This window comes from Mus caroli, chromosome X (assembly GCF_900094665.2).
Source record: "Mus caroli chromosome X, CAROLI_EIJ_v1.1, whole genome shotgun sequence".
Lineage (NCBI taxonomy): Eukaryota > Metazoa > Chordata > Mammalia > Rodentia > Muridae > Mus > Mus caroli.
The window spans coordinates 35,516,384-35,528,436 of NC_034589.1; positions in this window are offsets into that span (position 1 = coordinate 35,516,384).

The following is a 12,053-nucleotide window of genomic DNA, read 5'->3' on the forward strand; positions in this document are numbered from 1 at the left end:
GTCAGGCAACCCTGCGCTCCAGCTACCCCGGCGCTGATCCGGCAGGATGAGCCATTGATTACTTTTGAATCTCTTTCTCTGTGAATTCCTTTCATTCTCTCTTCTGGACAAGTAATTAGAATGACCCCTTAATTACCTAAATCTAAAGCACTATATCCTCATCACAATTGGAGACCCCGCCATTATCTGGGATAGAAATAGCAGGTATTTGCATAAGGAATGGAAGGGATTCAATTGGAGACAAATTAAGATATTAAATTTCAGACTAAATTTCTATTTGTGGCTCAAATACATTATAAGAAGATTGGATGGACTATGTTGTTTGCTAAGGCCAATTTCTGGAGCCAAGAAAGGGTGACAAAATTGTTTAGATAGGAAGACAAAGAAGAAAGTGGGTGCAGGTCCTGAGGTGCAAGAATTATGGGCAGTTCTCTATGAAGTCTTTGAAGCTGCTAAGACCAAAGTCTGTTTCAGCACAGCAACTCAGGCTGGGGTGTGGTGAGGTGGAGGAGGAAGTGGGGTTAAGTCAAAACAAAGGACTATGTGTATGAAAGACTTGGAAGAGTCTGGGTCTACTTTTCCTTGAAACATTTATCAGGAGTAACAGCCCCAGAATTCCTGTGCTTGATAATATAGGCAGAGGGCGGGGAGATAGATGTAGGAACCAAGTAATGGTGTCAGTATGTTTGATATTCTTTTCTAAGGAATTTTCAACAGAAAGAGTGAATTTCCTGTCAATATGATTATATACAGTCTCAGTCACAATAATTTGAACATTAAATGAAATGTTCTAGCTTGTGTCTTGAGTTGGAGAAAAGGGATATACATTGTTTAGTGTGATGGAGATGTGGTGTTTTCTCTTCATTTTGCAGGCATGGCCGACACTTAGAAGAATCTAAGACCAGATTCAGAAGAAAGCTTGAGTGTAGTTTTATTAGAATTTCAAAAAAACAAAACAAAACTGCAGGGCAGGCAAGTTGTAAATCTCAGCAGCTGTCTGGAGGAGGGAGGTGAAGTAGAAGAGAGAAAGCCACGATGGATCTAAACAGCCAGATATGGAGCCATCTGAGGCCAGTATCAGAGATTTCTCTACGTTGCTGTAACCTATCTACCTAAAATCTCCACCAATACATTTGGAAGGTGTCTTGACTTATGACTGTCTTTGTTCTGTTACTATAAAAACTTCATGAAATGGTTACCACCTTTGAACATAGTATTTGTGGTGACTTAAATCTGTATTTCTGGGCTTTGGTCATGCACATTTGGTGACAGAATAAATAATTTCTTATTTTCATTGAGGTAAGAACTGTAGGTTACATAAGTGCAGCAGTAACAAATTAGCACAAACCTTGTGATGTGACACGATACAAATGTGTTATCTTTTGGTTCTATATTTAGAAGTTCTAGAGTCAAGATATTAGCAGAGATCCATGCTTATTACAGGCTCCGTGGGACAATGACTCTTTGTTCTTTCCAACTGCAAGGAATCATTCACACTTTGGAGCCATAGCCTTTCTCTTCATCTTCAAAGTAGAAACACAGCATCTTCAAATTCTTCAACCCTTTCCTCTTCTGACCCTAACCTTGCTGATTCCCTCTTATAGTAAATCTTGTGATACTACCTGAGTCTGTCTAGATCATTCAGATAATGTTACTATTGCTAATATAGTCTCAGCTACCAAGTCTTTCTTGCCACATAAAGTCACATGTGTAAATGTTTTGTAATTAATAGATGGTCATATGAAGGAAGGAAAAATCATTACGTTGTCTCTGCAGGGAAGTAGCAGGGATGGCTGAACCATATAGTATCAAACATGGGAACATAGTAATACTTTTCCTGAGATTGTGCCAGAGTCAAATATGATCTTATTTGGGAGTTCCAGCTGTTCCTCAGTTACTCGTCTCTAGATCTCACAGAATTTCTAAACAGTACTTATTACATAAAATTACATTCAACTCTTCCATCGAATGCTCTTTCCTGGTGGTGCAGTAGTAAAAGCTCCAGGATGGAGGAGGAAGGGCTTGTGGACTGGTGGATTTTCCCCATGCCCCTTCTCAGAAACATACCATTTTCACAGATGTCAAAGTCGTGGCGGTGGGGTGGGTCAAAGTTACTTGTTTAATCAAAAGTAGAGAGAACTTAGCATTTGAAATGGAAACGAAGGCTCCAGAATGTATTAAATGAAAGTGTTACTTTCCTGGGAAAACCCCTGTTGACTTATGAGCAAGAAAGAAAAGTTGCAAGCAGGTGACCTTTTCATGTTACTTAATTTATTTGTGGCAGGTGCTAATCCTATGCTTGAGAAAATTGACAACCAAAAACTTTTTTGATGTTTTCAGAAGAGAAAATGTTATTTCTTCTTTCTTCTCCTAAGGATATTTAACTACAGTCCATGATGATGATGATGATGATGACTCTTGATTTTGATCTAGTCCCTGCTATATATAAGGTCCTGACAGCTGATTGTGTGCTCTGAAAGCAAACTGATAACCACATCAGGGTAATGGAAATTCTGTTAAATGGTGCATTGATTAAAAATGGCAATTTCAGTTTAACGACGTGTGGTTTAAAAAAGAAAATCGAAATCTCAGTAGCATTTTCTTCCTTTCCATATTTTTCTTGTCTCCATGGATGCTAATAACCATACTTTTTAACTTTTTGTATATTAGGTGTATAAAGTAGTGCATTTCATATGTGACATTTCCATTTATGAATATCGTGATTTTGATCTTATTTACCTTGTTTACCCACTCCCATCCCCCTTTCTCTGCCATTTTCCTGTTCGAAATCCCTAACAATCTTCTTTTTAGTTTAATGTCCCTCTTATTTCTCCCCAGGTTCCAATTATGACAGAAAATGTGACACTTGTGGCTTATTTCACTTAACATGATGATCTCCAGTTCTATCCATTTTCATGTAAATCATTTCATTTTGATATTTTGAAAAGTCCTGAACAATTAATGTATATTAGTTTTCTTAAATAATGGGTTTCATCGTGACATTTCTTATACATGTATATAACAATGTGATTTCACCATATTCACTTTCTATTACCCCTCTATAGGTCTCCTCCTTTCTTCTTATTTTCAAGTTGTGTGTGTGTGTGTGTGTGTGTGTATACCTAGATTTCACATATGCGAGAAAAATGTGACATTTATCTGTCAGAGTCTGCACTTGACTATTACAAATAATTATGTGTAGGTATATGACTACAACATATTAAAGCAGGTGGACTCAGAGGCCAGAAATATTGGATCCTCTGGAACTGGAGTAAAAGTAGGTTATGAGCAGCCTGGCGTGGGTGCTGGGGACTGAACTCTGCTCCTCTACTAGGTGGAATCTGCTCTTAGCCATTTAGCTATCTTTCTGGACCCTGAGTTTTTCCATTTTTAAATTGGATTATTTTTGTGGTTTATTTATTTATTTTACTTATTTTATATAGTCTATATTCTAATATTCTGTAGGATAAATAGCTGGTAAAGGTTTTCTTCTATTGTGGGAATTGTATTTTCATTCTGTTGAGTGTTTCCCTTTTTAAACATTTATTGTATGTATGTATGTATGTATGATATATGTGTGTATGATGTGTGTATGAGCATGTGTGCATGCTTGTGCATACGTGTGTATGTGTTTGGTATGTTTGTAGTGATCTAGAAGTCCTACAGCAATAGCTCTCAGAATCATCTAAAAGATTTGCAAAAACACAGATTGTTGGATCCCCATTCTCGGGGATTATGAGACAATGAATCTAAGATGGAGCCTCAGAATTTGCATTTCAAACCATTTCCCAAGTGATAGTATGGTTGTTGGTCCACAGATTACACTGTCTGTTATGCCATGCATGTGGAGGTCAGAGGACAAGTTTCAGGAGTCAGTTCTCACCTATTTCATCTATTATAGAACTCAGTTGTTTGGCTTGGTGGCAAGTTCCTTTATCTACTCAGCTATCTTACTGGACCTGATTGCTTTCTTTATTGTACAGAAGATTTTTAACTTGATGTAGTCCTGTTTGTCATATTTTGTCTCCATTTTCTACACTTTCAATTTTACTGAGTAAATTGCTACCTGGGCCAACATCTTGAAGGGTTTCCCTTGTACTGTAGCTTAGTAGTTTCAGAGTTTTAGGTCAGACATTAGGTTCTTTGATCCAGTTCAATTGCTTTTTATACAGGATGAGAAATAGGTATCTCAAGTTAATCCTCTACAGGTGGAGATCCAGAACCATTTATTATAGAGATTGCATTTCCATCAACATTTTTTTGATACTTTTCACTTGATACAGTTTTGGTAAGTCATATGTGTCCAGTGTCCAGAAACATACCAATTTCTTCTAGATCTTCCCATTTCTTACTATACAGTTTATAAAAAGACTAATGAGACTTTGAATTTCTCTGTTATCAGTTATCTTTTCTTGCTTCCAATTTCTCTTTTTTATTCTGGCTAAAGGTTTGTCATTTTTCAAAGAACTTTTTTTTTTCTTCAAAGAACTAAGGCTAATTCATTGATTCTTTGAATTGTACTCTAGTCTCTATGTAGCAGGTTGAATGAGAATGGCCCTCAGAGTCTCATATATTTGAATGCTTGGTCCTCAGTGGGTGCTGCTCTTTGGCAAGGATTAGGAGGTGTGGCCTGGTTGGAGGAAGAGTATCACTGGCAATGGGCTTTGAAGTTTCAAAAGGCTCTTCCTCATTCCCAGTTAGTTTTCTCTCTTCTATTTTTGTATAAGGATTTGAGCTCTCAGCTACTGCTCCAGCTCCATGCCTGCTTACTTGCTGCCATGCTTCCTGTCATGATGGTCATGTTAACCCTTTGGAATTGTGAACCCCAAATTAAATGTTTTCTTCTACAAGTTGCCTTGGTCATGTTTTGTCATAACAATAGAAAAGTTATCTAAGACACACCATTTCATTTCTTTACGCTCTGGTGTTTAGTTACTTGATTTTCTTTGATGTAACTACTCATTGCTAGGAACTTCCCTTCTAACACTGCTTTGACTATATCTCACAGAGGTTGCTATGCCTGTTTCTAGGTTTACTCAATTTAATGAATTTTAAGACTAACCTTGTGACCTTTTCAGTCACTGAAAGTATCTGTGTTATGCAGAGTGGGGATATGCCTCAGATGGTAGAGTGCTTTACATAACTAACCACCTTTATGATTGGATTTAGTACTTATTTCACAGTACAGAATTTACAACCTGGTATAGTAAAACTGGTCAAAATAACAAGGCTGGAAAGGCTCTTGCTGCTGGTTTTGCTAAATAGGCACGATATCACATTGCCTTTTAATTAACTATATTTCTACTTAGAGATTGGTGTTGCTCTCACTTTAGTCAGAGAAGCTGCTTTTGTAGTGGTAGTAGTGTCTGCTGAGACTCATATCTAGCTAAAGTAATGTGATTACATGTTTATATCAGTTAGGTTTCTTTGAAGGAACAGAACTGATAGAAAAAAGTGTGTGTGTGTGTGTGTGTGTGTGTGTGTTTGTGTGTGTGCTTGATATTTGTTAGAGTAGCTTACAAGATGTAGTTTGGGTAGTCCCACAATGGCTGACAGAAAGGCCAGGAATCTGGCAGTTGTTCAGTCTGAGAGACTGGATGTCTCAGCAGTCCCAATCTGTTGCTGAAGTCCCAGGGACATCCAAGACAGCTTGGGTTTCAATCTATGTTGAAATCCCAAAGAAGTCAGTTCTAGTAACTAGCAAACAAATCTTTCAGCAACATGATAGATGAACATGCCAAGTGAGAGTGAGGGCAAACAGGCAAAACCCAAAACACTTCTTTCTCTCATGCTCTTCTATGTGGGCTGCCACTAGAATTTAGGGTGGGTCTTCCAACCTCGAATGAGTCACTCAAGAAAATCCCTGACAGGTATACCCAGCTGTTTGCATTTTAGTTCCAGATGTAATCAAGTTGACAACCAAATTAAACATTACACTGTTGAATACCAATCCAGAAATAGGAGATCTATATTACTTTCTTTGAGGCTCGGGGAACACTATATAAGAAAAGCCTGAATGAATGAAATTGCTTCAAGACTGCTGTGGAATGCTGACTTCTTTACAGGAATGACCACTGCAGTCTTGAACTCAAGAGCAGCTCGTAATAACCCATATAAGATCTGTACTAGATTGGGACCAACAATACCCTTTCATGGAAGAGTGATGTATTTGTGGGGTCCTGCCTTCCATGAGGATTTATACATGGTATATGCGTGATGTGTGAGGGAGAGATGTTTTCTTCAGTGATGTAGCCACTGATAAGGTGCCCATATTCCTATAAATAATCATAATATTTTTGAGTCTCTCTGTTTCTCTGACTCTGTTCCTCATAACACCCACCCACCCACCCACCCACACCCACACCCACACCCACACCCACCCACCCACCCAAACACACCCACCCACACCCACACCCACACCCCCCCACACACATATAGACAAAAGTAGAGGCAAGCAAATTGGGAAGATGAAGAGGATTAATAGGAGCAGAGGGGATAAGATGAGGTAATGTTTGTACCCATATGAAAATGTCATAATGAAAAACATTATTGTATATAATTAAAATGTGCTAATAAAAACATTTTAAAAACTTAGAATAGTGACACACACCTTTAATCCCAGAACTTGGGAGGTGGAGGCTAAAGGATCCGAACTTAGTATCTTCATGTCATAACCTTCTAACTGCTGGGATTATAAACCTGTACTATAAACCCTTGCCACCTCCATTTCTTATGTTGAAATACCTGCCAAGGCCTATGTTGAAAAAAAAAAAAACCCTGCATTTTGGATTTTTCTAGTTAGTACATTGTGGGGCAGAGTATTGACCAAAGGCTTTTTACCTTTCCATTCATTCTTACAGACATCAAGTAGAGAACCATCTTGACTGAAGCTATTTAAATTTGAGTTGCATGTCAGAAACAAACAGCAGGGAAGATATTGGGCATCAAACAAAGACTCTCTCTGGAGCATCTTAGGCTGTGTATTCCAGAAGCAGAACAAAAGCTGGAACTGCAGTGTGTTCCCAGATACCTTTATGGATGATGGTGGGGACAATGGAATTCCAAAATTCTGTTATAGGAGAGAGCTGTGGGAACCTGTTTTTCTGATGTCCTTAATCTTGGCATCTCACTTTCAGTACCTATACAAAACCACAGGCTACAGGTTATACCCAGGACTCCGAGGATGTGTTCCTTGTTCTAAGTAGCTTCTGCTTGGCCCTGCATCAGAGCCTATGTTCTGCTAAGGATCCAGATCCACCTTGGCTTGGAGAGGGGTTCCTGGGAGAAGGAGTGTTTGAGAGCTGAAAAAATAACAGACTGGAAGTCAGTTCCTGTGTACAAGCTGATGGTCTGTGTTCTGCTCCAGACAGCTTTCTCTAGAGTTCTTCAGACAGCTCATCCAGATAGCTCAGACTAAGGCCCAGTCCTTTATTTACATACCAATTCAGTCATTTACTCCAGGGTCTCTTTTTAATTATCCCACGAATCAGAATTCCATGTTCCCAGCCCCCTGATTCTTGAAAACAGACAGCAAGCATTTTTTTTTAGCATTGCAAATGAATTCAGGGATCTGCCTGCATTTGTAAGCACAAACAATAAACATAGCTTCGTGGAATCCTGTCCTGAGATTAGCGTTCCAACCATGCCTGGACCTAAATTCACTCTGTCCCAGGCTGACCTTGAATTTAGGAATTTGCCTACCATTATATCTCTCTGTCTTTGTATCTTTCTGACAAGCTGGCTCATAGTACAGCTGCTTATATTCTTTTAGGCCCTTGAAGCCCTTCATATAATTAATATTGCATCCTTATATTTTGCATAGTTAAGAAATTATATATTTTTGGACTCCTATTTTCAGAGTTCTTTCCCATAGCCTTAAGAACTGTCCTGGACATCACAACATTTAGCATTTTTGTTATGTTCATAGCCACACTCTGTCTCCTGTATTCATGCTGTCTCTGATTATCATGGAATCATTAACGTTGGCAAAGAGGAAGTTTCCTGATAATCTTGGCAGGGGGAATATTTCCCGAAAAAGTAACATGAACTAATACACACACACACACACACACACGCACGCACACACACACACACACACACACACACACACACACACACGCCTCATACCCAGCAACCATCCTCATTCATGGAGGCCCATGGCCTACTAGCTCTGTTCCTGGGGCAGGAAACAATGTTACACCATCCCTTCTGCATGGCCTTGCAGGACTCAGCAATGTTCTCCACAGGTTAGAGCCCTTAGATCAGTGGTTCTCAAGCCTCCTAACTTTGTGATCCTTTAATACAGTTCTTTGTGTTGTAGTGACCCCCAAACAGAGAATTATCTTTGTTTTTACGTCACAACTGTAATCTTGTTAGTGTCATGAATTGTACTGTATGCAAGATATCTGATATATGCCCTCGTGAAAGTCCATTGACCCACCCCCCATAGGGGTCACAGCCCACAAGTTGACCACTGCCTTAGGTAGTTTGAGCTTGTCTCTTCCATGAGCTGAAGTTATTTTTAGATGCCTGCAGAGACTATAAGGAGGGATGTCCACAGAGTCCTAGAGATGCAAACATGCAGGACTTTTTGATATTCTGAGCACTAAAGCTGCCAAGGTAGATCCCTGATATAGAACCCTGAAAAAATGTCAGGAGATAATGTAAACTTTCTCTAAATCCAGCCCACTCTGCAGAATTCAGAAAATATTGGCTTTTTCACCAGTATATCTTTTTGAGACCATCTCTCATATTTACCCTTGCATAAGGATAGCTCTCCTCCCCCTGGACACGGTTCCAAGGGGCAGCTGCTAGGATGCTTTGTTCCTGTTTTCATGTACTTGTCCCAAGTCTGAGTTTCACCAGATCCCCTCCTCTCTCCTGCATCCACTCACCTCAGCACATAGCCACTCACCTAATGCTTTGCTTCTGTCCTATGCAGGAGCTGGTGAGTCCTGGATGTGTCTGTTCTACAATATTTCCTGTTTTGTACCCCTAATTTATTTCAGTCTATTCTGCGAATTTCCCAGCTGAGAGAATTTCATTGTTCTCCACTGTATCTCCTTCAGTTATGGTTCAGGGTGCTGTGGAGTACTGAATGTTTGCATTCTGGACGTTTCTTAGTTGTTTTCCCGAATCGCTGCCTTAAACATAAAACAATTATGTATCTGTTTGTTTACTCTTTTGTGTGTGTGTGTTTATATGTGTATATGAAGGTGCTCATGTGCTACAGTGCGTGTTGAAGTCAGAGGACTACATTTGGAAGTTGAGTCTTCTGCTACATTGTGTGATCTGTGGATGAAACTCAGGTCATAAAGCGTGTAAGTACCAATACCTGCTAAGGTACCGCCCTCACCTCCTGCCTTAACTCTTTTCTGATTATTCTGTGCAGTTTTGTAGCTTTACATTTTCTTTGCTTCAAACCAAACATACATTTTTCTTCTGGGAGTAACTGCCTTGACCTGTTAACCTTTGCAGAAGGAAGAGGATTTAGAAAAAGAAGTAACAGAAGGACAGAATGAGACTGTAGGCTCAGTTGTGCATCCCTTTGCAAGATGTCTTGACTTACCCCATTGAAAACAGATGCCTTCATTTGTCTTGCTGTGGTCATTGGCTACATGACCAGTTTTTTACTAGACTGATAGAACTTTACTTGGGAGCAGCCTTTTTGAATGGGTCCAAATGCTCCACAAAATAGCTTTTTGCTCTTTAGCATGAGCACAGTAATGAGCCATGTAGCTTAATTTGCCATAGTTGAAGCTCTTGGGCTTCTCCTTGTCTTTGATAACATGAGTATCTCTACTGCAGTTATAACACGTCTGTTGGTTAGTGTTTATTATCCACTTAACACTTAACTTTGAGGGAGACTCAATTGAAGAATTGTCTATATTGGATTAGCCTGTGGCCATCCCTACCAGAGTTATCTTGATTGGTGATTGATGTGGGGAGGTTCAGTCCATATTGGACAGCATCATCAGCATTCAAGGTGGTTTTGGACTGTATAAGACAGCTAGCTGAGCTGGGCATAATCCCAGCACCCAGAAAGGTAGAGGCTGGTAGATCTCTGTGAGTTTAAGGCCAGCTGGTTCTACAGAGTGAGTTCTGGGATAGGCAGAGGGCTGTTACACAGAGAAACTCCTGTCTCAACAACAACAACAACAACAACAACAGCAACAACAACAGCAACAACAACAACAAAAGCTAGCTGAGTGTGCACAACTGAGTGAACCAGTGAGCAACATTCCTCTGTGATTTCTGCTTATGTTCCTGCTCTTCTTCAATGACGGACTGTGACCTGAAAATGTAAACCAACTAGACGTTTTCCTTTCTAAGTTGCAGAGTGTTCTATCATAGTAACAGAAAGTCAAACTAGAAGAACTGGCAGTACTCCTGAAGATTACAATCCTTGGCAATATACCCAGATTCAACACAGTGATAATGCATGTCTGAAAGTGATGAGGGAACATACTGGAAACCTCTGCCATGGTTTCTCATGCAATGACCCTGGCCCCTGTCAACAGAAGGACATTGTCTGTGCCAGCTGCTAGATCCTTTGCACTTGAAGCATTTGTTGCTGCGGTCAGAGATTCCAAATTTGAGCAGCCTGCTGTGGTAGAGCCTGGATGCTGGCCTGGGGAAGCAACTTAGCAGGCAGCAGCTGTTTACTTTTGGACTCCTTACTTGGGACACATGTGGGCTGAGCACAGTCCCACACAAGCTGTTCAAGAGAAATTTCAAAAATTCAAGTTCTTGGTTTCATTGCTGTTCTGGCACATTTCTTTAGAAAAATCTTTTTGTTTTTGACCATTTCATACATACATGTAATTTTCTTTTAGTCATTTTTGATGCCCAATATCCTCCCCTCCTATTCCTCCCCAAATCTTTCTTCTTCCCCTTTCTACATTAAAAAAGTTTTTTTTGATAACTAAAATAACTTAATTAGAGTTGCTTGCATGAACATGAATGTGAGGCTATGTGCTAGAGTGTGGGCGATTTACCAGTGGTTACACCATTGGAGAAAAAGATTTTCTTCCCCCAGCAACCATTAACTGCCAATAGTCCCTTGGGAGGTGGAGCCTCATGAGGTTCTCCCCATACAAATTGAAATATTGGTGAGTCCAATCTTGGGCAGGTCTCCTGTACGGAAACACAGCTGTTGTCGAGTGCAATGGCGGAGCTAGTGAGTTCGTTCCGTGGTTAAGGGCACTTGGTACTTTTTTAGAGGATTGGAGGTCAGTTTCCACCACCCACAGGGCAGATCATACTGCATGTAACTCCAGGTACAAGGGACCCGATGCCTCCTTCTGCTCTTTCTGGGCACTAGTACATGGTGCACCAACATACATGCAGACAAAATAGTCATAAACATACAAATAAAAGTAAATAAATCCTGCTGAGCACAGTAATGTACACCATTAATTTCTGCATATGGGAGGCAGAGGTAGGCAGATCTTTATGAGCTCAAGGCCAGCATGGCCTACATAGTGAGTTCGAGGACAGCTAGGGCTACATGGTGAGACCCTGTCTAAACAAAGAGAATAAACAAACAAAGTACAAAGACACATCTGTATATTGCTTTTTGATGTTTACCATATCAAAATCCAATCAAAATCCTTCAAATGTCAGGACTTTCCTATCATTTAAGGCCTGGTTCAAGTTCTAGTTCTCGAGGAAGGCATTCTCCAGTTAATGTTGTCCTTTTGAATGCAGACAGACCTTCTTTCAACTTCTGGATCTCCACTAACTGCCTAGGTTTTCTTGAGGAGATGCCCATGCTTTCTGAATGTGTTTATGTACCTGGAAAGTGGAGATGATACCATGCTAATCTCCAGGATTAAACAGATTTCCTTCATCCTGGCCCCTTAAATTTTTTATTGCTTCTTAATTTACACGTGTATGTGTGTGGATGCTTATTTGTAGGAGTCAGAAGGTAAGTTGCCTGAATTGCTTTTCTATTTCTACCATTAGGTTAGGTTCCAGGGATAAAACTCAGGTCTTTTCATGCTTGGCAACAGGTGTCTTTGCCCACAGAGTCATCTCAATGGCTCAGTCCT